Source organism: Gobio gobio (assembly GCF_949357685.1).
Source record: "Gobio gobio genome assembly, chromosome: 19".
In the NCBI taxonomy this organism is placed as follows: Eukaryota; Metazoa; Chordata; class Actinopteri; order Cypriniformes; family Gobionidae; genus Gobio; species Gobio gobio.
Genome location: NC_137112.1, coordinates 21,851,284 through 21,876,880, shown reverse-complemented (window position 1 = coordinate 21,876,880; position 25,597 = coordinate 21,851,284). Strand labels below are relative to the sequence as shown.

The window sequence follows — 25,597 nt, the reverse complement described above, 5'->3', positions numbered from 1 at the left end:
CCACAACAATTAGTAATACCCATCAGTATTGGCACTTGGAGAGGGAAGGCTATACTGGATACGGGCGCAAGTTACACCCTCCTCCATGAAAACCTTTGGTCAGAGCTTAACCCACAAGTCAAACTTCACCCTTGGACTCTTGGACCACTTTATTTAGCTAATGGTGTGGCAGAAGTTCCACTAGGCTGGATAAATTTGCCCATTATTATCCATGATAAGACTTACTCAGTGTGGGTGGCTGTCCTCACCTCCAAAGCCCTTGCTTATGCAGTGATCTTAGGTTTGAACTTTATATTCTCTAGTGGTCTGCAGATTAACGTGACAGACAGGAAATATTCATTCAAGTCTGCCCCTAATGAAGACTATCCTTTTCAACCAGGTCAGGCCAGTATCCCTGCAGTGAAACTACCACACCTGGAAAAGAGACCTCATCACAAGAGCGTTAAGCAAAGCCTCTCCCTGCTTAGTTCTATTCCTCCACCCACACCCCCATTGCTATCATGCCCACTTGACAACTTGGATGATCAAGAGTTAATTGACCTGGCTGTAAGTGGTGCTCACCTGCCACCGGACGGAAAACACCAACTACGGCAAATCTTAGAGTCCAACTCCGAGGTGTGTACCCTTCGTCCAGGACGGACCGATGTTCTCCAACACCACCTCTATATCACCCATCCAGTGCCCATTAAACAGCGACCGTATCGCATGAGTCCTTCCAAGCAAGCTGTTGTGAGAGAGCAGCTGGAGGAGATGCTACAGGCTGGTATCGTGGAACCATCTCACTCAGCCTGGGCTTCACCTGTGGTTCTAGTTCCCAAAAAAGATGGTAAAATGAGATTCTGTGTTGATTACCGGAAGGTTAATGCTATAACTGAGAGTGATGCATACCCTCTCCCGAACATCACTGAGATTCTTGAATCCCTCTCTGGTGCGTCCATCTTTTCGACCATCGACCTTAACAGTGGCTACTGGCAGGTAACAATGGACCCAGATAGCAAGCCCATGACGGCCTTCATCACTCCATCAGGGTTATATCCGTTTAGAGTCATGCCCTTTGGGTTAAAAAATGCCCCAGCGACCTTTCAAAGATTGATGGAGACAGTGTTGAGAGAATTGCGAGGTAACATCTGCTTTGTCTATATTGACGATATTATAGTGTACTCACCAAGCATGGACCAGCACTTCCTCGATCTCCAGACAATTCTCCATCGATTGTGGACAGCTGGGTTGACAGTAAACCTGAAGAAGAGCAGGTTTTGTCTTCAGGAGTTGACATTTCTTGGGCATGTGGTGAATATTCATGGTATCTCCACAGACCCGAGTAAGGTGGAAGCCATCCGTGCATACCCTGTACCCCGTAATATCAAAGAGGTTCAACGCTTCCTTGGACTCTCCGGGTGGTACCACCGGTTTGTGCCAAATTTCTCACGGATCGCGGAGCCCATTAATGCCTTGAAAAAAAAAGGTCATGCATTCAATTGGTCACCCCAATGTCAACAAGCTTTCCAACTACTAAAAGCATGCCTTACCTCACCTCCCATCCTCGGACATCCTGACCTTTAACGTCCATTTATTGTGTATACGGACGCCAGCGACACCGGACTGGGTGCTGTGCTGACGCAGCGCCGGGACCAGGGCTCAGAGCAGGTGATTGCCTATGCAAGTAGGACTCTAAACAAAGCAGAAACAAATTACACCGTGACAGAGAAGGAATGTCTTGCTGTTGTGTGGGCTCTAGAAAGGTGGCAGCATTATTTAGAGCCCAAACTATTCACTGTGGTGACCGATCACTCAGCCCTGCAGTGGGTAATGAGCTCTACAAAAACCACCAGCCGACTTATCAGATGGGTTCTTCGACTGCAGAAGTTTGATTTTGTAGTTGAATACCGGAAAGGTAGGCTGAATGTAGCCCCTGATGCTCTGTCCCGGATCCACACCCCACCCGGATGTAGCGTGTATACCAGTCGAACTGAGGAGTCAGACCTTCCAATCTCTGCCGCTGCCATATGGGAGGAACAACACAAAGACCCTGATGTCATCAGAATATTCCAAACAATGGCAGGACATGGCGATCATCTGAAAGATCAATATAAGGTAATGGAAGATAAACTGTACCACACAACACAGTTGACAGTATTCAGTATGACAGAGTGGCCACTGTCATTATCGGATATATATGCCCAACAGTCTGATTTCGACAGTCCTGAAACACTATCATGCAAACCCATTAAGTGGTCATATGGGTATTTACAAAACCTACCAGAGGCTGCATGACGTGGCTTTTTGGCCGGGGATGTGGGCGGACGTTAAGAATCACGTCAAAAGGTGTGTGAAGTGCCAAACTCTAAAAAGCGAAAATCGTAAACCTGCAGGAAAAATACAACAAATCAGCACCTCACATCCCAACGAAATGTTAGGGGTAGACATTATGGGACCAATGCCCCGCAGTACCCAACAGAATGAGTACCTTCTTGTCTTTGTGGACTACTTTACTGCTGGGTGGAGCTGTTTCCCATGAGGAAGGCCAATGCACAAACCGTTGCGACGATTTTCAGGAGAGAGATTCTGACACGATGGGGTGTTCCGGACTTTATCTTATCTGATAGAGGTTCCCAGTTCCTTTCTGCTGTATTTAAGGAGTTGTGTGGTAAGTGGAGTGTCTCACAAAAACTCACCACTGCATACCACCCACAAACTAATATGACAGAGAGAGTAAACAGGACCCTCAAGTATATGATTGCTGCTTACGTAGATGATAACCATAAGAAATGGGATCAATACTTACCTGAGCTACGATTTGCAGTCAATTCAGCTGTCCAGGAGTCCATTGGCATGAGTCCCGCAGAACTCCACTTGGGGAGAAAATTGCAAGGTCCAATGGACAAACTGTTGCACGGTAGGAATCTCTCTCCCGATCTACCTTCCTATGATGTTGTCAATAATCTTGTCCAACTTCAAGTAAAGGCAAAGGAGTGCTGCAAAAAAGCCCAAAAAAGACAGCTTAGGAATTACAATAAAAACAGACGGGAGGTGTTCTTTAAAGAAAAGGACCGAATATGGTTAAAGAATTTCCCCCAGTCCAGTGCACAACATTACTTCAGTGCAAAACTTGCTCCAAAATGGAAGGGTCCTTACCGTATAATAAAGCAGCAGGGTCCGTTGAATTATCAAGTGGCATTGGAGTCCACAGGGGAAGATGTTCGCACTGTGCATGTGACTAATTTGAAACCATGTTACCCCACATCAGAGGAGTTGGAAATCCAAGAGAGGCAACGAATCCTGGAAATTTTCCAAGAATCCGCTAGTGAGGATGAAGATTTCTTAGGTTTTTAATTCCCACTTCTCACTTTTTGTCTTACAACCATGGGTTGTTTTCTCCAGAGGGGGAGAGTGTGGCAGTACGAAAAAAAAGGAGTTTTTTTTTTGCTGTGTGGCCGGATGGAGGAGGGAAATAAATTAACCGGAAATAGGAAATGTGTGTATATAAGGAGGAGTTACAGGAGGAACGGGAGGAAGGAAAAAAAAGAAAGAGGAGAGAGAGAAGGAAAGAGAGAGGGGGAAAACCCGCATACCTGAGGAAACCGCCTAGTTGGTGAGACTGAACGCATCACTGCTGTTTGGGCCAGTCGGGTCGCTGAAGCGGACGCGAGTTTCCATAGCGATCTCTGTAGTGCGGCATGCACTCACGGCTGCTGGTTGCAGAGTGACGACGTCTTTGTGGCTGACGAGAGCGAGTGAGCTGCTCAGGTGAACGAACTCCCTGTTTAAACTCCCTTAGCGTAATAGACTCCCACAGACAAAAAAAAAAAACAGTTTCCTTCCTGCCATTACCGGCCCGAGCTCAGCGCTCTTCACGCACACACACAAACACACGAACTACACCAACACGCAAACATACCTGAACTTTCAAGCACGCCCATTCATCACATCACACCAAAGACAAAGACTTTTGTTTAACTCCAGGTGTTTGGGTTGATTTAATGTGTAAACATTTTTGTAATTTTGTAAAGACCTGATTGGTTGAATTTCCTTTTGTTATTTAATTTGCTCGCATTGAGAGACTGAACGGTTGAAGGTGTTGAATCTGCCGGGAGTATTCTAAGCGATACTTGCATCAATTTTGACTGTTATTTTTTTCTTATTTATCAATTTATTTACTTATTTATTTTTGTTTTCATTGTAATTATTGTTTTCATTGTGTTGAACAAATGAGTTTTTTTCTTTTAATTTAAACCAAGGTGATCTCTACATATATACTTTTCCTTATTACTGTTTCCACCTCTTGTCGAGGGAATCATGTGACCCTTATTGGGGTTTAATTAATTGTCCTAATTATTTATTAACTTTTTCCTTTTTTTTTGTGATTTTTTTTCTACATTCATTCTTTTGAAAATATAGAAACATTTCATAACATGAAACTGAACTTCTGGATTATTTTTGCTTTCGTGTTAGTTTGGAAAAAATATAACCATGAATATGAGATATTTGTTTGAGACTGATTTATGTTTGTAATCGGTGGCTAATAGAGACCTTCCGGGGGTAAAAAAGCAACAGATAACATTTATATTTCGACAAGAGTAAGCTTGTCTGGCGCCCGAACTGTGTATAAGTTAAAGTAGATATTATATTTAATTTTTTTTTTGACCTGCCACCGTTACAACATATTATTTCTAACTGAGCCCATGTTAACAGACTGTTGCCACAATGGATAAAATTCAATTCACAGAAATTCAATTTGGCCAATTAAAAAATATAGATGTGATCGCTCACTAGAAAATTTTGAGAGGCCTTACATTTTTTAAGGTGTAGGCAGTTTACAAACCCTTGGGACCGGAATGCGAAAGCGTGGGCACGGTTTATGAAATTGTGGGTGGGCTACAAATAGCTAAAACTGAAGGCATGGTTTACAAATATGAGGATTAGAATATCGTGGGTAGGCTTTGGTTTATTAATCCCTGGGCACGATTTGTTAAACCGATCGTGGGAACAGTTTAAGAACTCGTGAGTAGCCTGGTTTATAAACTGAGTAGACGGATGCAAAACTGTCCACGGATTGTTTTTTGTTTTGTTTTTGTTTTTCACTTGGCCGGCTCCATATTATCTAAATGCTGCGGGTCAGCGCAAATAAAATGAAATCAAATTTCACATTTTTGTAGAACGCAAAAAAATAAAAATTGTTTGTACATTTTGATTTTCAATTGAATAAGCATTTTAGCTTATATAGGCTATGGGAAATAAGTTTGCATGTGAATATTTTTTTTCACCAGTCTAAAAACGAATAATGAAGAAAGCTTGTTATTCGTTTTTCCATTACGAGTTAAAAAAGGAAAAGAATGGACGCAAAAGTATACAGACCCGGTCAAGTGCAGTATGTGGACCTCATGTAGAACAAGCCTTTAATGAATTTCACTCTGCAAGAAATTCTGAAATTAATACTCCGCTTAGGTGTATGATCTTTATTTTATTGAGTTTATCAACAAAAAGTCACATATTGTTTTATATAGGCTAAAGTCTGTTTGATGATAAGATTGCCTACCAAAATATTAAATATTATAAGATATTATTACAATTCAAAATAATATATTTTAATGTATTTTAGATGTAATTTATTCCTGTGATGTCAAAGCTGAATTTTCAGCATCATTATATGCTACTTCATAGGCTACTCCAGTCTTCAGTGTCACGTGACATGATCCTTCAGAAATCATTCTAATATGATGTTTGAATATTATCAGTTGAAAACAGTTGTGCAGCTTTATTTAATTTATTAAATTTTTAATTTAATGTGTGTATATATATATATATATATATATATATATATTCATCAAAAACATTTCACAAGAAATAGCTACTAGGCCTACATCTATTGTCAGCAATAAAATGTTAGTTTATGTTAATTTAACCTAATCTTTGAAGGCTAACAATAGTCAAATACCTATTACTGAACATGGCATATAGCTACACACAATGATCCTGCTATTTACAGCCAAATAATAGATTACAAGACCCATACCATATTGCTCATACCCTTGAGGTTTATAAAAATATTTGAAGACTTAACGTTCGCTGTTTTCGTGGTGTAACTTGGGTGGGAAAGATTGTTACAAAAAAGGTTTAAAGAGCAAACATGAACTTTATTTATTTTATTCGTATATTTTTTAATTGAATTTCAAAAATACAATTCAGTATGTTCTCAAGACATTTAGCGAACAATGTTCATGAACATAAGGATGGAATGATCCTCCTTTCCATCTCTGCTCATAGCAGACTAATGGTTTGAGGGGAGTGGTTAAGCGTTTTCAACCGAAGCCGTCAAACTGACGTCAACAGAAAAGGAATGTCATTCCAGACCGGAAATAACTTTTCAGATTTTGATTAAAGATTACCACGGCAAACAACTGCATTTTTTTCTGTGTATTAACTTGTTCGGATTAATTGTTCACCACAAGATTATAACATGCGCTACAAATATACAATTTCATGTTTAAAAATAAAAATGTCTTACCATAATGTCATTTTCAATCCATCTGAACCTGGTTCTCCTTGGAATTCTTTCTGAGTCATCTTCTAAGTATCTTTTGTAAGGTCCTGCACGCTTTGCCATTATTTATGTTGCAAGCACCTGCATCAACAAAAATGCATCCCCGAATTTTTTTAAAATTATTGTGGAACCGTCTGGCGTGATATTAAATCACGTGATCCGTTCGCGCACATCCGGACCTGTTATCAGCAACAAACACCGCAAAGTAAAAAGAAAATAAAGAAAAAGCGTCAGTCACACCACTTAAACAATGGCATTTGCCATTTATTATTTCAAGGACAAGAGCGTGGAAGTGGGTAAAATTGACTGGATGAGTACTGAAGACCAGCAAAATTGTTCAAAAATTATAACACAATGTCCCACACTCGAGGATGAAGATGGATGGATGAGTGTGAAGTGGGAAAAAGGCAGAAAAAAAAAAATTGTCCAGCCCTTTTTCCTGCAAAAGTTTTAATGTTCGGTGGTAAGTTAACTTGAATCTTTTAATTAAGGTTTGCATCACTAATCTTGATGGATTAGAAGTAAACAAGCAAAACATATCACAGACTGTCTTGAACAGATGAGAACTCAGTTTTTCACAATGTATACACAACTTTTTTTGACAGACAACTATAGTGATCTCTGCCAGAAAAGGGAACAATTCATAAAGGGTGAAGACATCTGGAAACAAACACTCAGGAGGAAGACAAAGCCAAACAGTTGGTTGATGGAGGATGTAGAAGAAGAGGAGAATGAACAGCCAAAAAAAACGTCTCAGTTACGTATGGTAACCCTCGTTCCCTGAAGGAGGGAACGGAGACGTACGTCGGACGTACCGACGAATTGGGATCACTTCTGGGAGCCCCTATCAGCTTCGAGCTATCTAGAACCGGCCAATGAACAATTGGCGTGCGAGATTTGCATCTCGCGCTCCGCCCCGCGCCGCGGGTATAAACAGGAAGCGAGAGCGAATGCACGCTGTTTTTCACTGAGGAGCCACACGTAGTGGCTCGACCTGCAGTGATGGTACAGCAACTGTGGCGACGGGACGTACGTCTCCGTTCCCTCCTTCAGGGAATGAGGGTTACCATATGTAACCGAGACGTTCCCATTCAGTCGGTCACGTTCGACGTACGTCGGACATACCGACGAATTGGGATCCCCTATGGAAAACGCCATAGTTACTACCACTTCCAGCGCCCAGCGATGAGCCCCACGGACCCCGATCTGATGCGGGCGGGTAGGTTCACGCAGGGAGAGTCAAAGCTGCTGTTCCACAAGACCCATTCAGCTGACTGTATTGGATAACGCTGGGAAAGCGTGCCTGTGAAGGCAGCTGCGGAAGCCACATCATGCCCAGAGGGAGTTAACATGTGGAGAATACACGTATGGGCTGGCCGTGGGCAGCACAACATACGGAAGTCCCAGGGGTGGCCCCGGCCAATTAGGAGGGAGACAACACGTACCTGGGACGGCAGAGAAACTCTGCCGAGGGAAAGACACGGGCTCACCGTAGGGAGCCGTACCGTGGAAGAATACACATATGGGACCGCCGTGGGGGTCACTACATATGGAACCCAGCCTAACACAAGTTCCACCAATGCATTCGAGTGTTAGACCTGGTGTCGAACGCTCCGCCACGTCCGACTGCCGCGGGTTGCGGAGGACTCAACAGGGTTCGCCGTTCCGGGGAACTCGACTGTAGCAGAATAAGCGCACGCATCCGTCTACCATAGGGGAGGGAATGGCGCAGCAAGCCGACACTAGAACGGGTACTTCGGTGTTACTGACTATGGGAAGTGAGCACACAGGAAGACACCGGCTCTACACGGAGGCTATAGAATCTAGTGAACGTGTTAGGTGTCGCCCAGCCCGCAGCTCTACAAATATCTGTCAGCGAGGCGCCACGAGCCAGCGCCCAGGAAGAGGCAACACCCCTAGTGGAGTGGGCTCTTAACCCGAGCGGGCAGGGCACGTCTTGGGACTGATAAGCCAAGACGATGGCATCCACTATCCAGTGGGCCATCCTCTGCTTGGAGACAGCCTTTCCCTTCTGCTGTCCTCCGTAACAGACGAAGAGCTGCTCTGAGGTCCTGAAGCTTTGCGTTCTGTCCACGTAAGTCCGGAGAGCACGGACGGGACAGAGAAAAGCTAGGGCTGGGTCTGCCTCCTCCGAAGGCAGCGCTTGCAGGCTCACCACTTGGTCCCGGAAGGGAGTAGTGGGAACCTTGGGCACATATCCAGGCCGGGGTCTCATGATCACATGAGAGTTACCGGGCCTGAATTCCAGGCACGATTCGTCGACCGAAAATGCCTGCAGGTCCCCTACCCTCTTGATGGAGGCCAACGCAGTCAGGAGTATTGTCTTTAACGACAGAACTTTCAACTCAGCTGACTGCAGAGGCTCAAAAGGTTCTCTCTGTAGTGCAGTTAGCACCAGAGTTAAGTCCCAAGAGGGTATGGAGGGAGGACGAGGTGGATTTAATCTCCTCGCTCCCCTAAGGAACCTGACGATCAGATCGTGCTTACCTAGAGATTTTGCATCTACGAGCTCATGATTAGCGGCGATAGCGGCGACATAGACTTTGAGGGTGGAGGGAGACAGCCTTCGCTCCAACCCATCCTGTAGAAAGGTAAGCACAGATGCGACCGAACATCTTCGGGGGTCTTCTCGGCGAGAAGAGCACCAGTCAACGAACAGGTTCCACTTCAACGCATAGAGGCGCCTCGTAGAGGGGGCTCTAGCGGAAGTGATGGTGTCAACTACCGCTTGCGGTAGGTCACCTAGAACCTCCGCGTCCCATCCAGGGACCAAACATGGAGTTTCCAGAGGTCCGGACGCGGGTGCCATAGGGTGCCCCGTCTCTGAGTCAGGAGGTCCTGTCTCAGAGGAATGGGCCAGGGAGGTGCTGTCGCAAGGAGCACTAGTTCCGGGAACCAAGTCCGGTTGGGCCAATACGGAGCGACCAACAGGACCTGCTCCTCGTCCTCCCTGACTTTGCACAGAGTCTGCGCAAGAAGGCTCACTGGGGGAAACGCATACTTGCGTTCTTCCCGGGGCCAGCTGTGGGCCAGGGCATCCGACCCGAGGGTCCCCTCGGTCAAGGAATAGAACCACTGACAGTGGGTCGTCTCTGGGGAGGCAAACAGGTCTACCTGTGCGGCCCCGAAACGACTCCAGATTAGCTGGACCGCCTGGGGATGGAGTCGCCATTCTCCCGGAAGTACCTGCTGATGTGACAGCTCGTCGGCCGCACAATTGAGCAGGCCCGGAATGTGAACGGCACGAAGCGACCTCAGATGCTTCTGACTCCATAAGAGGAGATGGCGGGCGAGTTGCGACATGCGACGGGAGCGTAGACCACCCTGTTTGTTGATGTACGCTACGGCCGCAGTGTTGTCCGTCCGGACCAGAACGTGCTTGCCTCTGAGCGGCACTTTGAAGCGGCTGAGTGCAAGACGAACTGCTAACAACTCGAGGCAATTGATATGCCATTGCAGTTGAGGCCCCGTCCACAGACCCGAAACTGCAAGCCCGTTGTACATGGCACCCCAACCCGTGGATGAGGCATCCGTGGAGACAACAGAGTGCCTGGACACTTGTTCTAGGGGAACTCCCGCCCGGAGAAACAGAGGGTCCGACCACGGGCCGAAGGTTTGGCGGCACCTCTGAGTCACTTGGACGCGGAGGGAACCGCTGTGCCACGCCCATCTCGGGACTCGATCGTGTAGCCAGCGTTGAAGCGGTCTCATATGAAGCAATCCGAGCGGCGTTACTGCGGCTGCGGATGCCATATGCCCCAGGAGCCTCTGAAAATGTTTCAGTGGAACCGCTGTCCTGCCTTTGAACGAATTCAGGCAGTTCAACACCGACTGGACGCGCTCCTCGGTGAGGCGCGCAGTCATGGCGACCGAGTCTATCTCCATACCGAGAAAAGAGATCCTCTGCGTGGGGCAGAGTTTGCTCTTCTCCCAGTTGACCCGAAGTCCCAACTGGCTGAGGTGACTGAGCACCTTGTCCCTGTGTTCGCACAACTGCTCTCGTGACTGGGCAAGAATCAGCCAGTCGTCGAGGTAGTTGAGGATGCGAACGCCATGCTCTCTCATGGGAGCAATGGCCGCCTCCGCAACCTTCATAAAGACGCGGGGCGACAGGGACAGGCCGAAGGGTAAGACACGGTACTGATATGCCCGTCCCTCGAACGCGAAGCGCAGAAAGGGCCGGTGTCGAGGGAGAATCGAGACATGAAAGTACGCGTCCTTCAGGTCGATCGCTGCAAACCAATCTCGGGGACGGATGCACCTGAAGATGCGCTTCTGCGTTAACATCGTGAACGGCAGCCTGTGAAGGGACCGGTTCAGGAATCGCAGGTCCAAGATCGGTCGTAACCCGCCGCCTTTCTTGGGTACAATGAAGTACGGGCTGTAGAACCCGGACCTCATATCGGCTTGAGGGACCGGCTCTATCGCGTCCTTCGCCAGTAGGACAGCGATCTCCGCCCTGAGCACGGGGGCGTTCGCCTCCACTACAGTCGTGAAGTGAACGCCCCTGAACTTGGGGGGACGCCGGGCGAACTGAATCGCATAGCCGAGTCTGATGGTACGGATGAGCCACCGAGACGGGCTGGGAAGCGCTAGCCAGGCTCCCAGACTCTTCGAGCAAGGGGGACCATCGGCACCACAGACGTACCCGCAGCGGGGCAGCGAGGCGGAACGCAGGGATCCGGCTCGGACGGCATGGGAGTGGCCCAAAGCGGGATCTGAGTGTGCTGTGCAACACTTACCTGCATCCGCGGAGGGGACGTGCGAGTGTGGGGAGGCCGCTTGTGTGCGTCCCGACAGCCGGCGTCCCCTGCTGGCGAAGGGAGAGGTACTTGAGGGTGGCGAGGCATGGAAGCGTCGACCACCGCCAAGCGCGCTCTCTTGGCACCCAGAGATATTGGAAACTGCTCTTTTATTGATGTTTTGGGTGCCGCTGGTGAGTCCTCATCAGATGAGGACATACTTGCCAGGAACTGGAGTAAGGTACAACAGCAAATGAAGGAACTTAAAAGAGAGAACAAGAGGCTAAAAGAAGACAACATTAAAGAGATACTTGATGCCATGAGAGGTATTTATATGAATTAAAAAAATAATAATAATCTGCCCTTTGAACACAAACACACAACTTGATGTTGCAACTGTGTGTTTACATTTTGCTCTACAGTCATGGCTGACAGAGCAAAACTACAGAAAAGCGTGGGCTCACTTTAAAATGCAGATAAAAGCAATACATTTAAAAGGTAGTTGTGTGTAGGGTTAAACACCTGCAACCTCATAAAATAGTTACAAATACCACATTCTATAAATCTGAAGCATTATAGCATGTTTGACTGCTATAGCAAAGTGACTGCTACAACTAACAGTGTTCCTTACCAGACGTAACTCAAATTAAACCATTTTAATATTATACAAAGCACAAACAAGTGTGTTGAATGGCAACTATTTAATCAGTCAATGAGTTTTTATTTTGAATAATATTTAATTGGTTTAAAAAAAAAAACATTTTGTTGTGAGTAGTGATTTATTTTTGCCATTTGTGTCAACATGCAGTTATGAGGCCTTTTCACAGTTTTCTTATAATCATTTATATCTCCATTCTTTTAACAGAGCTTCCCACAGTAGTGACGAAGTTGAAAGAAGTGATTGGACAAATAACACTTCAGACCTCACCTCCTGCATCCACCTCTGCAACACCTTCAACATCAGTAGACTCTGCATGTGTTTCTCCTCAAGTGTTGTCTGATGATATGGTAACTACCGCACATGCATATAAGTGTTACGGTCCATGTGGGAAGGTGCAAATACAATGTCCCAGTAAATCAACTAGGCAGTAATTATAAACATTACCTGAAAAATCTGCATATTCAATTGCATGGTGAATGTGCGTGATAAGTGGTTATTATGAATATTGCCTGACCACAGGAAATATAGGAAGCATTCCCATATTTCCCAATGAAATGTTTAATGCTGTGGAAAAGCAGTGTGGACAGGATTTAGACAGGATCTTACATTGCACAGGAGCATTTCGCACCCAGTTCATTTTATTGGGAAATGTGGTAATGTCTCTCATATTTCCTATTTGGTTGGGGAATAATAACTTGGTTTATTTGCATTAATGCACAGATGATGAATATATATATCCCAGGGAATGTGTTTCATTATCATCTCATTAGTTTAGTGTCTAACAACAATGTATAACCAATTGCAAACTGACTATTATTTTTCAGGTGTTTCTCATGCCAGGCTGTGATGTCAAGGTCCCCAAGCGAAAGCTTAACTCTCTGCGGACGGCAAATCCATCAGTATACATCGGGGACCTTGCCGTTCTTGTCTATGGAAGGGAAACACTGTCTCATTCAAGCTTGACAGGAAGACAGTCAGGGGCACACAAAGATGTGGAATCAAAGCCCCAGCTTGATAGCACAAAACTTGATGCTATATTTGGTGAGTGTATTTAATTTAAGGGAAATTTCATTTTAAAATAAAATAAATTCCTACACATTTCTCAAACATTTCTACTTTTCAAAATGATGTTCGACGTTGGAGGTGACAGGGATTGTGTTAAATTACTGTCACCTCCAACATGGATAAAAAAGGAACATTCCAAACGTTTTGTGAAAAGTTCTAATCTATAAAAGTTTAATTTGGGATTATCAGTTTGGATTTGTGAATGTCACAAAAGAAAAAAAGAAAATAATCACAAAATAAATATAGGTAAATATAGAAATTATTGCATTAGTTTTCAGAAACTTGAATTGCATATCACTACATGCTACTTTGACTGTTTTATTGTGTTAATTCTGGATGATAAATTTGACAGAAAAAAAGCTATGTTTTGTTTTGTTCTGTTTGTATGTGTGTTTGTGTTTGTGTGTGTGTGTGTGTGTGTGTGTGTGTGTGTGTGTGTGTGTGTGTGTGTGTGTGTGTGTGTGTGTGTGTGTGTGTGTGTGTGTGTGTGTGTGTGTGTGTGTGTGTGTGTGTGTTTTAACTCACAGACCATGCTCTGTCAAAGTTCCCTGACATCACCATGCAAGATGTGAGACGCATCAAAAGAAAAAAATGCAACAACGAAAACTACATCAAGCAAGCTACTGCAAAGAAGCCCATTTGAATAGAATATTTTTGTTGTCATATATTTGAATAATTATTGTTTGGATTTGTGGTTTCTTTAGGAACTGATATCTTGTATGACCTTACTTTAAACATTGTGTTTACTGTTTTGTTTTGAACTGGAGTATAAATGTGAGTGTCATTGTTATTTTAAGTTTATGTGGAATACAATAGATTTGTTTGAAAATATTGATTTATAAAGATAACTTATGTTCATAATTCTGAGTATGTGAATTTTTGTGTAGTCCACTGATAGTGTACATAAGAACTTACTTATAATTTTAAGTGCAATTAAAGGTATATTTAAAGTATAATAATTAATACCTAAATAGGAACATCGTAGTGTACTTAAAGTGCAAAAATAATAAATAATTAGTAAACTGTGATGTTAAGTCCACTTAAAAAATACTTGTAGTATAAAACTAAACTTGTAGTTTACTGAGAGTACACTAAAAAAGCAAAAATAACATGTAATTGGTAAACTTGTAGTATTAAACTACTAAACTAGTAGTTTACTGAGAGTACACTAAAAAAGCAAAAATAATATGTAAATGGTAAACTTGGAGTATTAAACTACTAAACTAGTAGTTTACTGAGAGTACACTAAAAGAGCAAAAATAATATATAACTAGTAAACTTGTAGTATAAAACTACTAAACTAGTAGTTTACTGAGAGTACACTAAAAGAGCAAAAATAATATATAACTAGTAAACTTGTAGTATAAAACTACTATACTAGTAGTTTACTGAGAGTACACTAAAAGAGCAAAAATAATATGTAATTGGTAAACTTGTAGTATTAAACTACTAAACTAGTAGTTTACTGAGAGTACACTAAAAGAGCAAAAATAATATATAACTAGTAAACTTGTAGTATAAAACTACTAAACTAGTAGTTTACTGAGAGAACACTAAAAGAGCAAAAATAATAAATAACTAGTAAACTTGTAGTATAAAACTACTAAACTAGTAGTTTACTGAGAGTACACTAAAAGATCAAAAATAATATATAACTAGTAAACTTGTAGTATAAAACTACTAAACTAGTAGTTTACTGAGAGTACACTAAAAGAGCAAAAATAATATATAACTAGTAAACTTGTAGTATAAAACTACTAAACTAGTAGTTTACTGAGAGAACACTAAAAGAGCAAAAATAATAAATAACTAGTAAACTTGTAGTATAAAACTACTAAACTAGTAGTTTACTGAGAGTACACTAAAATAGCAAAAATAATATATAACTAGTAAACTTGTAGTATAAAACTACTAAACTAGTAGTTTACTGAGAGTACACTAAAAGAGCAAAAAATAATAAATAACCAGTAAACTTGTAGTATAAAAATACTAAACTAGAAGTTTACTGAGAGTACACTAAAAGAGCAAAAATAATACGTTACGTCTCGGTTACGGATGTAACCCTCGTTCCCTGAGGAGGGAACGGAGACGTAACGTTAGTGACTAACGAATGGGGGTTTCGCTTAGAAGCCTATCATCTTCGAGCTTAGAGAAAACGCCCAATGGCGTGCCAATGCCATGGGGCATGCGGCATTTGCATACGTAACTCCGCCTCACCGCGTGAGTATATAAGGAAGTACGAGGCAATATCGCATTATGTTACCTGCTTGAGGAGCCAAGACTGAACTCCTGCGTTCTAGGTAGCACAACTGAAGTGGCAACGGGACGTTACGTCTCCGTTCCCTCCTCAGGGAACGAGGGTTACATCCGTAACCGAGACGTTCCCTTTCGTTCAGTCACTACGACGTAACGTTAGTGACTAACGAATGGGGGTCCCAATATAATCCCGCCACTCAGCTGTCTTCCAGCGCCCTGCGTAAGTGTGAGTACCCTGTCGTAAGACTAATACGGACGAAGGACTCCCACTTAACACAGGAATACCAAGGTACACTGGGAAGCATATCCCAGTGAGGGAAATGCCAGGATGCCTGCCCGTGGGGAGGACTTAAGAGACACATATGAGCCGGTAGGGGCTGCATATGGAAGAACTCTAGGGTACCAGCCGATGGTGGATTTTTAACCCTAGGGGTGGCGGGGACACGCCAAGGGAAGAAACCCGCTCACTGCGGAGGCTTACGGTGAAATACACATGTGGGGGTCGCCGGAGGGGAACCATGCACATGGGGCACCTGGCCGGACATGAGGGTCTGGGCTCGAAGGGGCAGACTGAACTGATGTCGGCATCGACAGTGCTGGAGGAGCTCAGGGCTCTCGGGGAGCTACCTGAGGAAAAAATCGCACGTATCCAGTCCGTGGACTGGAATGGCGAGCAAGCGAAGACACCTGAGCCTGGTCCATTACCGGCCCCTCGGGGGGGCGAGTACATAGTCGGACACTGGCTCCACTCGGAGATTGTAGAATCTGGCGAATGTATTGGGTGTAGCCCAGCCTGCAGCTCTGCAGATGTCTGCTAGCGAGGCGCCATGCGCTAAAGCCCAAGAGGAGGCCACACTCCTAGTGGAGTGTGCCCTCACACCAAGGGGACATGGGCGACAAACTGCTGGTAAGCCAAAACAATGGTGTCCACTATCCAGTGAGACAGCCTTTGCTTTGAGAGAGCACTTCCCTTCCGCTCTCCACCATAACAGACAAAGAGCTGGTCTGAGGTCCTGAAACACTGCGTCATGTCTACGTAGGCGCGGAGGGCGCGTACTGGACAGAGCAATGCCAAGGCTGGGTCTGCCTCCTCCAAAGGCAGCGCTTGCAGGTTCACCACCTGGTCCTTAAACGGAGTGGTGGGAACCTTGGGCACATATCCAGGCCGGGGTCTCAGGATCACGTGAGAGTTGGCCGGCCCGAACTCCAGGCACGCTTCGTCAACCGAAAATGCCTGCAGGTCCCCGACCCTCTTAACAGAGGCCAATGCGGTCAGCAGAGCCGTCTTCATAGACAGGAACTTAATATCAACCGACCGCAAAGGCTCAAAGGGAGGTCTCTGCAGAGCAGTTAACACTACTGCGAGGTCCCAAGAGGGTACGAGAGGAGAGCGAGGAGGATTCAGTCTCCTTGCTCCCCTCAGGAACCTGATGACCAGGTCGTGCTGACTTACCTTCTTGTTCTCCAAGAGATCGTGGTGGGCAGATATTGCGGCCACATATACCTTGAGGGTGGAGGGAGACAGCCTTCGCTCCAGCCCCTCTTGGAGAAATTCAAGCACGGACCCGATCGGGCATTTCCAGGGGTTTTCTTGGCGGGAAGAGCACCAGGTGACGAAGAGGATCCACTTCAACGCATAGGCATGCCGAGTGGACTCTGCCCTAGCGGAAGTGATGGTGGGGACCACCGTAGGTGGTAGGCCACTCAAACCTGCCGCGCCCCGTCTAGGAGCCACACGTGGAGGCTCCAGAGGTCGGGACGCGGGTGCCATAGGGTGCCCCGTCTCTGAGTAAGGAGGTCCGGTCTCAGAGGAATAGGCCAGGGAGGGGCTGTCGCAAGGAGTAAGAGTTCGGGGAACCAGGTCCGGCCGTGCCAGTACGGGGCGACCAAAAGGACCTGCTCTTTGTCCTCCCTGATCTTGCACAGGAGCTGTGCGAGTATGCTCACTGGGGGGAACGCATATTTGCGTAGGCCCCGCGGCCAGCTGTGCGCCAGTGCATCCGTGCCGAGCGTGCCCTCGGTCAGGGAATAGTACAGGCTGCAGTGGGAAGAGTCGTGGGAGGCAAACAGATCTACCTGTGCGTCGCCGAACTGTTCCCAAATCAGCTGAACCGTCTGGGGATGGAGTCTCCATTCTCCCGGGAGAGGCTGAACCCGCGAGAGCTCGTCGGCTGCGTGGTTCAGGACTCCCGGAATATGGACAGCACGAAGGGACCTCAGGCGCTTCTGACTCCATAGGATGAGATGGCGGGCGAGTTGAGACATACGGCGGGAGCGTAGACCGCCCTGGTGGTTGATGTACGCTACTACGGCCGTGTTGTCTGACCGGACAAGCACATGTTGACCCTTCAGCAGCGCTCGGAAGCGGTGCAGGGCGAACCGTACTGCCAGCAACTCGAGGCAATTGACATGCAGGAGGCGCTGGGGTCCTGTCCAGGAGCCCGCGGCTGCTTGTCCATTGCACATGGCACCCCAGCCCGTGGCAGAGGCATCCGTCGATACGACAACATGCCTGGAAACTCGTTCTAAGGGCACACCGGCCCGTAGAAAACTGAGGTTCGACCACGGGGTGAGCGTCTGTAAGCAGGCCCGAGTCACTTGGACCCGGAGCGTGCCAGACTGCCATGCCCATCTCGGGACTCGATCGCGAAGCCAGTGCTGAAGCGGTCTCATATGAAGCAATCCGAGCGGCGTTACCGCGGTTGCAGATGCCATATGCCCCAGGAGCCTCTGAAATAGTTTCAGTGGAACCGCACTCTTGCTCTCGATTTGACGGAGGCAAGTCAGCAGAGACTGCGCACGCTCGCTCGTAAGCTGCGCGCACATGGCGACCGAGTCGATCTCCATACCGAGAAAAGAGATCCTCTGCACGGGGCAAAGTTTGCTCTTTTCCCAGTTGACCCGAAGGCCCAGACGGGCTAAGTGGTGGAGAACCAGATCTCTGTGTCCGCACACCTGCTCTCGAGAGTGGCCTAGTATGAGCCAGTTGTCGAGGTAGTTCAGGATGCGAACCCCGTGCTGCCGAAGGGGCGCAAGGGCTGCCTCGGCAATCTTCGTGAAGACGCGAGGGGACAGAGATAGCCCGAATGGGAGAACTGCGTACTGATATGCCCGCCCCTCGAAAGCAAACCGTAGGAACGGTCTGTGTCGAGGAAGGATGGAGACATGGAAGTAGGCGTCCTTCAGGTCGATCGCTGCAAACCAATCGTAAGGACGAACGCATTCGAAAAGGCGTTTCGCAGTCAACATCTTGAACGGAAGCCGGTGAAGGGATCGGTTCAAGATGCGAAGATCCAGGATTGGTCGTAACCCACCGGTTTTCTTGGGTACAATGAAGTAGGCCGTAGGGACAGGCTCGATCGCACCCTTCGCCAGTAGAGTGGCAATCTCCGCACGCATGACGGGGGCATGGGCCCCGGTCACGGTATAGCGGACTCCCCTGTAACGGGGAGGAGCCTGCGCAAACTGAATCGCGTAGCCGAGCCTGATGGTCCGCGCAACCCAGCGGGACAGCCCCGGAAGCTGAAGCCATGCTTCCAGAGACTGCACCAATGGGGTCATGCGGACGGCAGACGTACCCCGGGTGGGGCAGCGAGGAAGCGTTACCGGCCCGGACAGGGGAGGCTGTTGGGCGTCCCGGGGTCGGGGCACGGTTAACGGCTGCGCCCTGACAGAGGAGACCAGGGAAGGACTCGCGTTCCACTGGGGTCTGCTCTGCCAGGGGGCTGGCGACAGAGAGGGACGAGAGTGGCGAGACCCGAGAGTGGCGAGACCCGAGGGTGGCGCGCACTGCCGTCACCGATCTCTCGGGGCTCAGGGATGGGGTTGTCAGTTCTTTCTTTAACCACATTAGGGTGCTGCTGACCCGGGGGCCAGCAGCTGAACAAAAGATTCTCCTCCGGCCCTCCACCGGGGGAAGGAGCGGCCCTGCCGCCGTCTCCTGGAAAGAACTGCCCATCCCTGAGCCGTCCGCATCAGGAGCGCCGCTTAGCCTGGCGTTTCTTCGCGGGCTGCGGGACTGGAGCGGACTGGGACGCCTTCCTGCGGCTGCCTCTGCGCGGCCCGGGTGGAGGCTGCTGCTTGGGTGGCGCAGAGGTAGAGGCACCTGCGCGGGCGGTGGGGTGGAGGCAGCAGCTGACCGCCGGGGCAGGATATATTTTATAGCCTCAGTCTGCTTCTGAGCGGCCGAGAACTGTTGGGCGAAGCTCTCGGCCGCTCCGCCGAATAGCCCATCCTGGGATATGGGGGCGTTGAGGAAACGGGTTCGCTCAGCGTCACGCATATCGGCCAGGGTGAGCCATAGGTGCCGCTCCTGGACCACATTTGTGGACATCACCTGACCCAGGGAGCGTGCGGTCACCTTCGTCGCCCGGAGAGCGAGGTCGGTGGTGGCACGCAACTCATTGCTGAGTCCTGGGTCAGCCCCCCCCTCGTGCATATCACACAGCAACTTGGCTTGGTAAGCCTGAAGAGTTGCCATGGTATGCAAAGAAGCGGCGGCCTGCCCCGCAGCTCTATAGGACTTCGCCACCAGGGATGACGAAAACCTACAGGCTTTGGAGGGGTGCTTAGGGTCACCACGCCAGGACGAAGCGCTCTGAGGACACAGTTGCATCGCAACAGAACATTCGACTGGGGGGAACCCAGTGTACCCTTGAGCCGCGGCTCCATCGAGGGAGGTGAAGGCGGAAGAGTTTGCCAAACGTTCACGGGAAGACAACGGGGACTTCCAGGAACACGCGATCTCATCATGCACCTCGGGAAAGAAAGGATTTGGAGGAGCGGTCGGACGGGTGTCCGAGCGCGCCGCCCCCAAAAACCAATCGTCCAACCGCGAACGCTCAGGCTTAGGCGGAGGGTTCCACTCCAGTCCAAGCGCTGCGGCTGCCCGAGACAGCATGGCTGTCAATTCTGGGTCCGACTCAGGCAATGCTGGCGCACCCGAGGGTGGCAGCACAGCCGAATCATCATCCTCAGATGACTCCAGCCCACCTTGTGATGCGGCGATAGACATCTCCTCATCCTCCGCCGTGCCAAACGCCACAGTCGGGACAGCAGGAGCCGGCCCTGATGTAGACGCTTGAGCACGGGCCGGGTCAGGTGTATGAGAGGGGGGTGTGGGCCGAGGAACTAGCGTCGGAGCTTTGTTCCACACCGTCACCCTCAGATCACCCTGGTCACCAGCCAAAGTGCCGCCTCCAGAGGAGACCGCAGATTGGGGGGTGACGGAGGGGACTCTCGTTCCGGCATCAGCACGGAATTCACGGAGTCTTGACCGTAACACCGAGATGGCCAGGTTCCCGCAGAGGGAACATGAGTCATCCACAAGCGCTGCCTGAGCGTGCTGAAAGCCCAAACACGTCACACAGCGCTCGTGCCCGTCGAAAGAAAAAAGAGATCTACCGCACCCAGAAGTGCACGGACGAAACATCCTGAAAAGGACGTGTCACTTGCAAGCTCTTTTTGTGAGAGGAAACTTTGCAGTCGATGCAGAAGCGCCCAGGGAAACACACACCAGCTGTCAGGCGGACCACTGCACAGATCAGCAGGCAGGAAGTATGCGATCACTGGAACGCGCCGTCACACCAACACCGACTGGAAAGCTGCTCGTCTCGAAGAAGCTGACAGAGTCTCAGAAGGCTGTAGGAGTGAAGAGGTAGGTACTCTTGGCTCCGAAAGCAGAAACATAATGCGATATTGCCTCTTACTTCCTTATATACTCACGCGGTGAGGCGGAGTTACGTATGCAAATTCCGCATGCCCCATGGCATTGGCACGCCATTGGGCGTTTTCTCTAAGCTCGAAGATGATAGGCTTCTAAGCGAAACCCCCATTCGTTAGTCACTAACGTTACGTCGTAGTGACTGAACGAAAGGGAACCCTCGTTCCCTGAAGGAGGGAATGGAGACGTACGTCGGACGTACCGACGAATTGGGATCACTTCTGGGAGCCCCTGTCAGCTTCGAGCTATCTAGAACCGGCCAATGAACAATTGGCGTGCGAGATTTGCATCTCGCGCTCCGCCCCGCACTGCGGGTATAAACAGGAAGCGAGAGCGAATGCACGCTGTTTTTCACTGAGGAGCCAAACGTAGTGGCTCAACCTGCAGTGATGGTACAGCAACTGTGGCGACGGGACGTACGTCTCCGTTCCCTCCTTCAGGGAACGAGGGTTACCATACGTAACCGAGACGTTCCCATTCAGTCGGTCACGTTCGACGTACGTCGGACGTACCGACGAATTGGGATCCCTTATGGAAAACGCCATAGTTACTACCACTTCCAGCGCCCAGCGATGAGCCCTTCAGACCCCGATCTGATGCGGGCGAGAATTCACGCAGGGAGAGTCAAAGCTGCTGTTCCGCAAGACCCATTCAGCTGACTGTATTGGATAACGCTGGGAAAGCGTGCCTGTGAAGAAAGCTGCGGAAGCCACATCATGCCCAGAGGGAGTTAACATGTGGAGAATACACGTATGGGCTGACCGTGGGCAGCACAACATACGGAAGTCCCAGGGGTGGCCCCGGCCAATTAGTGGAGGGGGAACAACACGTACCTGGAACGGCAGAGGACACTCTGCCGAGGGAAAGACACGGGCTCGCCGTAGGGAGCCGTACCGTGGAAGAATACACATATGGGACCGCCGTGGGGGTCACTACATATGGAACCCAGCCTAACACAAGTTCCACCAATGCATACAAGTGTTAGACCTGGCGTCGAACGCTCCGCCACGTCCAACTGCCGCGGGTTGCGGAGGACTCAACAGGGTTCGCCATTCCGGGGAACTCGACTGGAGCAGAATAAGCGCACGCATCCTTCTACCATAGGGGAGGGAATGGCGCAGCAAGCCGACACTAGAACAGGCATTTCGGTGTTACTGACTATGGGAAGTGAGCACACAGGAAGATACCGGCTCTACACGGAGGCTATAGAATCTAGCGAACGTGTTAGGTGTCGCCCAGCCCGCAGCTCTACAAATATCCGTCAGCGAGGCGCCACGAGCCAGCGCCCAGGAAGAGGCAACACCCCTAGTGGAGTGGGCTCTTAACCCGAGCGGGCAGGGCACGTCTTGGGACTGATAAGCCAAGACGATGGCATCCACTATCCAGTGGGCCATCCTCTGCTTGGAGACAGCCTTTCCCTTCTGCTGTCCTCCGTAACAGACGAAGAGCTGCTCTGAGGTCCTGAAGCTTTGCGTTCTGTCCACGTAAGTCCGGAGAGCACGGACGGGACAGAGAAAAGCTAGGGCTGGGTCTGCCTCCTCCGAAGGCAGCGCTTGCAGGCTCATCACTTGGTCCCGGAAGGGAGTAGTGGGAACCTTGGGCACGTATCCAGGCCGGGGTCTCATGATCACATGAGAGTTACCGGGCCCGAATTCCAGGCACGATTCGTCGACCGAAAATGCCTGCAGGTCCCCTACCCTCTTGATGGAGGCCAACGCAATCAGGAGTATAGTCTTTAACGACAGGATTTTCAACTCAGCTGACTGCAGAGGCTCAAAGGGTTCTCTCTGTAGTGCAGTAAGCACCAGAGCTAAGTCCCAAGAGGGTATAGAGGGAGGACGAGGCGGATTTAATCTCCTCGCTCCCCTAATGAACCTGACGATCAGATCGTGCTTACCTAGAGATTTTCCATCTACTAGCTCATGGTTAGCGGCGATAGACTTTGAGGGTGGAGGGAGACAGCCTTCGCTCCAACCCATCTTGTAGAAAGGTAAGCACAGATGCGATCGCACATCTTCGGGGGTCTTCTCGGCGAGAAGAGCACCAATCGACGAACAGGTTCCACTTCAACGCATAGAGGCGCCTCGTAGAGGGGGCTCTAGCGGAAGTGATGGTGTCAACTACCGCTTGCGGTAGGTCACCTAGAACCTCCGCGTCCCGTCCAGGGACCAGACATGGAGTTTCCAGAGGTCTGGACGCGGGTGCCATAGGGTGCCCCGTCTCTGAGTCAGGAGGTCCTGTCTCAGAGGAATGGGCCAGGGAGGTGCTGTCGCAAAGGAGCACTAGTTCCGGGAACCAGGTCCGGTTGGGCCAATACGGAGCAACCAACAGGACCTGCTCCTTGACCTCCCTGACTTTGCACAGTGTCTGCGCAAGAAGGCTCACTGGGGGAAACGCATACTTGCGTTCTTCCCGGGGCCAGCTGTGGGCCAGGGCATCCGACCCGAGGTTCCCCTGGGTCAAGGAATAAAACCACTGACAGTGGGTCGTCTCTGGGGAGGCAAACAGGTCTACCTGTGCGGCCCCGAAACGACTCCAGATTAGCTGGACCGCCTGGGGATGGAGTCGCCATTCTCCCGGAAGTACCTGCTGACGTGACAGCTCGTCGGCCGCACGATTGAGCAGGCCCGGAATGTGAACAGCACGAAGCGACCTCAGATGCTTCTGACTCCATAAGAGGAGATGGCGGGCGAGTTGCGATATGCGACGGGAGCGTAGACCACCTTGTTTGTTGATGTACGCTACGGCCGCAGTGTTGTCCGTCCGGACCAGAACGTGCTTGCCTCTGAGCGGCACTTTGAAGCGGCTGAGTGCAAGACGAACTGCTAACAACTCGAGGCAATTGATATGCCATTGCAGTTGAGGCCCCGTCCACAGACCCGAAACTGCAAGCCCGTTGTACGTGGCACCCCAACCCGTGGATGAGGCATCCGTGGAGACAACGGAGTGCCTGGACACTTTCTCCAGGGGAACTCCCGCCCGGAGAAACAAAGGGTCCGACCACGGGCCGAAGGTTTGGTGGCATCTTGGAGTCACTTGGACACGGAGGGAACCGCTGTGCCACGCCCATCTCGGGACTCGATCGTGTAGCCAGCGTTGAAGCGGTCTCATATGAAGCAATCCGAGCGGCGTTACTGCGGCTGCGGATGCCATATGTGCCATATATAAATGTTTCAGTGGTACCGCTGTCCTGCCTTTGAACGAATTCAAGCAGTTCAACACTGACTGGACGCGCTCCTCGGTGAGGCGGTGAGGCGCGCTGTCATGGCGACCGAGTCTATCTCCATACCGAGAAAAGAGATCCTCTGTGTGGGACAGAGTTTGCTCTTCTCCCAGTTGACCCGAAGTACCAACTGGCTGAGGTGACTGAGCACCTTGTCCCTGTGTTCGCACAACTGCTCTCGCGACTGGGCAAGAATCAGCCAGTCGTCGAGGTAGTTGAGGATGCGAACGCCATGCTCTCTCATGGGAACAATGGCCGCCTCCGCAACCTTCGTAAAGACGCGGGGCGACAGGGACAGGCCGAAGGGTAAAACGCGGTACTGATATGCACGTCCCTCGAACGCGAAGCGCAGAAAGGGCCGGTGTCGAGGGAGAATCGAGACATGAAAGTATGCGTCCTTCAAGTCGATCGCTGCAAACCAATCTCGGGGACGGATGCACCTGAAGATGCGTTTCTGCGTTAACATCGTGAACGGCAGCCTGTAAAGGGACCGGTTCAGGAATCGCAGGTCCAAGATCGGTCGTAACCCGCCGCCTTTCTTGGGTACAATGAAGTACGGGCTGTAGAACCCGGACCTCATATCGGCTTGAGGGACCGGCTCTATCGCGTCCTTCGCCAATAGGACAGCGATCTCCGCCCTTTCGCCTCCACTACAGTCGTGAAGTGAACGCCCCTGAACTTGGGGAGACGCCGGGCGAACTGAATTGCATAGCCGAGTCTGATGGTACGGAGGAGCCACCGAGACGGGCTGGGAAGCGCTAGCCAGGCTCCCAGACTCCGCGCAAGGGGGATCAATGGCACCACAGACGTACCCGCAGCGGGGCAGCGAGGCGGAACGCAGGGATCCGGCTCGGACGGCATGGGAGCGGCCCGAAGCGGGATCTGAGTGTGCTGTGCAACACTTACCTGCATCCGCGGAGGGGACGTGCGAGTGTGGGGAGGCCGCTTGTGTGCGTCCCGACAGCCGGCGTCCCCTGCTGGCGAAGGGAGAGGTACTTGAGGGTGGCGAGGCATGGGAGCGTTGACCACCGCCAAGCGCGCTCTCTTGGCACCCAGAGATATTGGAAACTGCTCTTTTATTGAAGTTTTGGGTGCCGCTGGCACTGGGGCCAGCGGCGGAACAGAAAAACAAAAGATTCTCCCCCGGCCCTCCTCCGGGGGAGGGAGTGGTGCTGCAGCCATCTCCCTCAGAGCAGTTTCCTCCATCTCTGGGCGGCCCGTCTCAGGGTCGCTTGCGACGGCGCTTGCCACCTGGCTTGGCAGCGGCCTGAGCAGGCTGGACGTCCTTCCCACGGCCGGCCCCACGCCGACGGCCGGTGTTAGGCTGCTGCGGGGCTTTGGCGGGGGCGGAGGCGGCGGCGGGTGG

General features: G+C 49.7%; 1 protein-coding gene and 1 long non-coding RNA gene across 2 annotated transcripts in view; one reads left to right on the top strand and one right to left on the bottom strand.

The window, feature by feature from the left end:
• LOC307143462 (uncharacterized protein) overlaps positions 1 to 25,597 on the top strand; it is a 372,406-nt gene that overhangs the window by 322,018 nt on the left and 24,791 nt on the right. The gene's annotated exons all lie outside the window — the stretch shown is intronic.
• LOC307142929 lies at positions 265 to 1,005 on the bottom strand. The gene is made up of 3 exons (XR_013818532.1): positions 889 to 1,005; positions 562 to 807; positions 265 to 414 (listed from the first exon to the last, which is right to left on the bottom strand). It is a non-coding gene; the product is annotated as an uncharacterized lncRNA (long non-coding RNA).